The sequence below is a fragment of the Passer domesticus genome, chromosome 3, assembly GCF_036417665.1.
Source record: "Passer domesticus isolate bPasDom1 chromosome 3, bPasDom1.hap1, whole genome shotgun sequence".
Classification (NCBI taxonomy): domain Eukaryota; kingdom Metazoa; phylum Chordata; class Aves; order Passeriformes; family Passeridae; genus Passer; species Passer domesticus.
In genome coordinates, this window is record NC_087476.1 from 69,721,032 (window position 1) to 69,727,202 (window position 6,171).

Consider the following 6,171-nt stretch of genomic DNA (forward strand, 5'->3'; position numbering starts at 1 on the left):
ATACAGAGATCAAAAGTAAGACTTGAAAAGCCAAAACTCCCTTCCAAATACCTTACCCAAAACATCAGCAAAAGCTGTAAGCACGAGGATTCAGCGAGTCTGAAGGTTGTTTTATGATGAATGCAGCTGTGGTTACAGCTCAGGTAACTGGACACCATCTAGTGGCAGAAGATCAAAAATAATCTGATTGCAATCATATTGATTCTTCCTCTGGGATTTATTCAAATGCTCGCAGTGCTCTGAAGGTTCTTCCTGAAGATCTTCATGTCCGCAGACAAAAAATTTACTTGTTGTACTGACTCAAAAACTCAGGAAATTAAATGTCAGCTTCTTGTCAAATAATCTATTAGTAATTTGCAGCCCTCAAGAGGGTATTTACCATTTGAAATTATTTTCTAGTGTTTACTTTGGATATGGTTTATGCAAACAAGCATTTGTTAAGGCTTTAGTACCATTTACCCTTTTTTTTTTTTACTTTTTCTACACTGTAAATAAATAAGATATTGAGTAACTAATTTTCTGTTGGCTAGCACAGCATGATGGATGAGTTGTGGAGGTTCTTGGCTGTTAGTGTAGATTCCTTGTCTTGGTTTCTTTGTAGCATAATAAAGCCCAATTTAAAAACAAAGAACAAATCTCAGCTTCCATTATTCAGAGTTGTTATGTACTGCTAGTACTTACTAAAGCTGAGAACAGTTCTTGGTACTTTCCTCTCTTGAAGTCTGCAAGGTCTCAGGGATAAATATTTGTCAAAATAAGGTAAAATTGAAGAATAGTAAAATTGAAACTCATCCCTTTCCTCTCTAAAATACATATTTCTTGCAAGCACAGAAAGCTGATACAAAGTCTGTGCCTTTCTCACTGGACCTGTCTCCCAACTGAAATAGATGTCACCTGTTAGCAATGTATTTCCTTTACTTTGTTGTATGACAATCCTTTTCTCTTCAAGACCTAAGTGAAAGGCAAGGTCACTGCTTGGAAGCCCAAATGTCTTAAGTTGGCATTTAATAACAGATCTGTTGAGAACAAAAAAGAGCTGTCCCAAAGAACAGACAAGCTAATTCACAGCATCCAAACAGGGACGTGCAATTTAGGAACTCTGAACTCCAGTCCAAATTCCATGTTTGAAGAGGAGCTGAAATTTGAAACTTCACAGCTGGATCTCATTCTCTTTTATGAAAAGACCCTTAACTTTTACCAGAGCTTTAGGCTTTGCACAGAAAATTTGAGACACTAACCTCTGTCTTGAAGTAAATGTGTTAGGCAGGTTATGCACATAAAAGCAGAAGAAATGAGAGATCTTGCATCAACAATCCTATATGAGAAATGCCAGTAGATGTTGTCCTGCTTTATCCAGGGTCTCAAATGAACCACATGTGAAATTGAGATCCCTGTAGCCCGTGAAGTAAATTCAAAACCTTTATGTAGTATAGCTCAAGCATAACTTTAAAAATTACAGCCTTAAAATGTGGCTTTACATTCCTTTATACAGGAAACACAAATGGTTTAATCAGTCCCATTAGCACTAGGAACAAAATATCTGCAGCATCAAGTATTAAACATCCCAGTGTTTAATTTTCTCCTCCCTCACTTTTTCCTGAGGCACCTGTGAAAACCCATCCTCATCCAGTGGGACCACCCAGGGGCCATCAGCGCTGCGCCCAGACTCGCTGCCAGCACTGTGAATGACCTTCTCTACATTCCTAGCAAGTATCAATGCACCAGCAGCCTTACACAGCAGCAGGTTTTCACACAGCCAGCCACCACCATCTCTCTCTCTTTCCAGCACATCATCAGGAATCTTGCCCTAAACCCATCCTCCCTTCATAATCTTGCTGGCAGCTGCATGGTTTTGTGCAGTTCTAGCAGGTTGTCTTTGATGCTGCTTTTGGCTGAGAAGCTCAGTCGCTGGCAATCCCTGTTACTTGAAAGAACTTGGATTTGTGGGAAGCTGTGCTTTATTAGAGCTAACAGCCCTGGGGAAACAGTTTTAAGGCACAGGTGTGAAATACGAGTAACATACTTCAATTATGGATTAAAAGTAGCCATTCTGAATTTAAGAGTATTAGCACCTACTGAGCAGAAGTTTTTAGAGAGAAGAAAGGTTTGGTGGTTAGTGCCTGTTAGAGTTAGAGGTCAGGGGGTCATCATGTGGGTTAAAGTTTTGCAGCATTTGTTGGGGGTTGGATAAGGGTCTGTCCGATTCCTGCGCTCTGTGATCTCCTGTGGGTGCATTTTCTGCTTGAATGGTGTGCAGAATTGCAAGCTGTGCATTGTGAAACTTTTACAGGCTTGAAAAGAAATAATTGGCAGTTTCAGAAATATTGTGTATCTTAGTTCTTATGCAAGATAAGTGTGGAAGAGAGTGCTGAGCATGCCACATTTAAAGCTTAAACACAAAGCTCTGCATTCAAACCTTTTCTGTTGATAGTTTTGACACAGAAAGGCAATGTGACTTGCTTATTTATTTTGCTCTAAAATTGGGAAAATAAGAACTCCTCACCCTATGGGTTTGTTGCCAGGATCAACTTTAGACCATGAGTATGACAAGAGCTACAGAATTGCCAGTTGTCAGAACTAGAGCAGATGCAGCCTTATTCTTACGTGAGGAGGTGCAGGAGGAGAAAGGCTGCACAGATCTGCCCACGATGGCTGCTCCACTGGCAGGGACAGTCATGAGCCACAGCTCTGCTGCCTGCTCAGTGAGTCTGTCTGTTCCTCACTTAGACACAAGAGACTCCTGAATGAACAAGCTCTCACACTGGTTGTGGGGCTAAGTCCTGACTCATGAAGATGGAGGAAATTTTTGGGCCCTTCTGCACTTTAAACAAATGGAACCCTTCACAGCCCTTCTCTAAACTAATGATTGGGAAAAGGCTTTGTTAGCATACCTTTGCTGCCTAGGAAAAGGTTCTCAAACTCAAGGCAATGAGGAGCTTTGTCAATGTGGTTTGATTTAAATTCTTGCCCATATGTATATGCATGTGAGATAAATACATCAGAAAAATTACAGCACCATCCATGGAGGGTTACAGGCTTAAACAAGATGTGTGATAGGTAGGTGAGCCCAAACAGCAGGCTGGAGCTGGGCCAGATGAACAGAAACCAGGTAAAAATTGTGTCCCTTGTCTTCAGTGCTTACCTCATTTATTGGGTGGGAGTTAGCGGGATGCATTAGGGAACGCCATTCCTTTAAATTGTACCAGTGGTGGGTTTGGTGACTTGCAAGAGGAAGGTTTTTCTGAGGTAACCTGGGAGGCAGTGTGAAAGTACAGGTAGAGAAGTAGAAAATCAGCCTTTTGCCAGGATAGAACTAACCTGTGAATGTTTTTGAAGCAAGGACAAGAAATACATAGGAGAGGCCACAGGAAGTTTTATAAATACATTACACACGGAACTGCTAAACAGTAATCATCCCATTCCTCACTGCAATCCCCAACTAGTGGGCTGTGATCCTTTGTTGATGAAAAACTGCTAAGTTGCAAAATCAACTGAAACAAAATGTCAAGAGCTTTTGTAAAGAATTGTCTACTTTTCTTCCAAAGAATGCTGAGGTTAGATAGAGTTCTGCACTATTGCATGTTTTCACCACATATTTAAGCTGGTGGGATAATTAACATTTCTTTTGTACTTTCAACTCTAAAATCTGCAAAAAAAAAAAAAAGCAAAGAGGGTGAATTTAAGTCAGAGGAAATATTTAAGGTCAGTACTCACGTGCCTCAGCATGAAATATGAGTGCTCTGCAATGGTATATTCACACTAACAAATCAGGGAGCAGAATCAGATGTAATATTTTGTCTTACAGCAGCACTTACTTTTTGTGGGAGGTTCTTCATCTCTGTGTTTTTGGGAGTGTTTTTAAGCACCCCTTGTCTGATTTCTCAGGGCCAGCATAGCATCAGAGTAAACATAGCATTCTCAAATCTTCAAAAATGTGTAATGGTTAAAATGTTACAGCGTCTTTAGTCTAATGTGTTCTCCACAACTTCTAGTGCAGGGCCTGGAAATAAGAGCAGAACAACTTTGAGGGTGCTGTGTTAAACAAGGAGCCCTTCTTCAGCTGAAGGCGTGCGTGCCCTAGTGTCTGCTTTTTCCTTCCTTCTTTCCTTTCCCCAAGCTGGGTAGTGTTGGTTGTGTGCAGTGGCTGAAGGGTGCTGCTCCTGATGGCAGGCACGGGGTGTCTGCCTAGGCAGCTGATGGCCACAACTGTAGTTTGCCCAAAAGGACCAGAGCCACTTTGACATTTGGATCCATCTGGCAGATCGACAGCCCAGCTGCTACTTAACCTGGAAGGGGCAGCTGATCTCCAGAGAGCAGCAGGTTCTGCTGAGGCAGCCCTTCAAGGTCTCTGCTCAGACACAGATTTGGCCCTGTGTGCTGCAGGAGGAACAGATGCTTTGGGCAGAGCTCTCCATGGGACTGACAGCCAGTTTGGATAAGAGAGCAATGCTGAGAATTGATGCTGCTGTTCACAGGGGCTGGGGTAACACCACAATTGTCAGAACCCAGGACACACCTCTGGGTGCCCTGGATGGCCTGAGACCCAGGCAGGGGGCTCGGGAGTCCAGGCAGGTAGCCAAAGACACTTGGGATTTCGATCCTAACCCATGGAGCAAATTACCAACCTTGCATGAAGAATCACAAATCACAGAAGTTTCAGCAGAGTGATAATGAATTAATCACAGGGTGAAAAGTGGAATTTTGGGGATTTTACTATAGGGGTCTAGGAGGCAAGATGGAAGTACTTTGGCATTGCCCTGTCCTTCTTCCTTCTTCTCTCTAGCCTCCATCTTCTGGGTGATGGTGGCACATTTGGATTGGTTTAGAATAGAAGTAGACAGTCTAACATAAGTGATAGGTATTGGAAAATAATGATAAATAAAGTACATGTAACTCATAGTATAAAATGTAGACACCAGCCAGGGGGTGGGCAGTGTGCCCCTGACAGACCTGTAAGACAGGTCTGCGGGTCCAAAAACGAATGTTTTAGATAAGAGACAGTAAACAACCTTGTGAACCAGAGCCGAAGAATTCCGACTCTCTTTCACCATCGGGCTGGGGAAAAAAATAAGGACTCTCGGGACCATCTTGACCACAGGAAACCTGAGACACAATCAGCCCGAAGGTGCTGCGGGAGCCATGCTGGGGCACAGCACGAGCAATCCCTTTTCTCCAGACTTCACCCAGAAACCGGGAGATGAAGGGTGGGAGCCCAGCAGGCTGCAGGGAATTTGTCTGTGCGGGAGCAGTAGGTGCCACTAGGTGGTAGCGCACGGACACAGAATGCCTTTCCACAGCCGGGATCCTGTCAAACCTGAAGCAGGGGCAGCCAGGATGAGCTTGGAGCAGGGAGAAGCTGGGCAGGTTTAGGACCCGCAGAGCTTCTGCTGTGATTCCTTGACTACAAAGGAATGGAACTTGGCACGCTCCCTGCAGAACCTGTCGTGATCGTCAATTTGACTGGTAGCATCAGGACGTACAGAGGGCTCAGAAAGCAAAATGTTAGTAGAATATGGAACACAAGAAAGATTAACAACCAGCTGGGAATTAAACCATTTTCTTGCCATTGCCACTGAAAGAGCAGCAGAACAAAGAGACAAGCCATACTCTGGCCAAAGATGCTGATGAGGTACCCTTTGGGACAGCACTGTCCCCAACAGACTTTGTGGGTGATTGCAGAAAAGCTGTTCTGAGGAAGCTGCTATCATTTTATTAATCTGTCTAAGAGCTCTCAGCAGCTATCATGCTACTGAGATGACTCTGCATTAGGGCATCTAACCTCTACGCAGTCTTTAGTTTATGGTTCCCTGGAGAGTGCTGTGCTTCACAAAAAGTATTCTGAAAAGCTGGACTGAATTAGAGTTTAGTTCATTTCTATCAGTAATACATATTGCAGCAATTGCTGTTTTCTTGAACAAAGACATTATGAATGAACCTCAACATTGGTAATCTGAGAAACTCAAACAAGCAAAGAGGAGCTCAGACCTGTGAAAAAACCTTTGTTCTGCTCTGTACCAGCAATTGCCAGCAGTAATATAGGGACTAGTTAACAATCCTCTCATTAACTAACTCCCTGTGGAAACAAAGTTCCAACAAAGCAACCTGTTGAGAAAATTGATTCCAGTAAATTCTCAATAAACCCAAAATGTTGCTTTTTCTACTAGCACACTC

General features: G+C 43.0%; 1 long non-coding RNA gene across 1 annotated transcript; it reads right to left on the reverse strand.

Moving 5' to 3' along the window:
- Positions 1-3,148: 3,148 nt before the first annotated feature.
- On the reverse strand, positions 3,149-5,367 carry LOC135298141 (uncharacterized). The gene is made up of 3 exons (XR_010360131.1): positions 5,315-5,367; positions 3,816-4,000; positions 3,149-3,251 (listed from the first exon to the last, which is right to left on the reverse strand). It is a non-coding gene; the product is annotated as an uncharacterized LOC135298141 (long non-coding RNA).
- Positions 5,368-6,171: the final 804 nt, after the last annotated feature.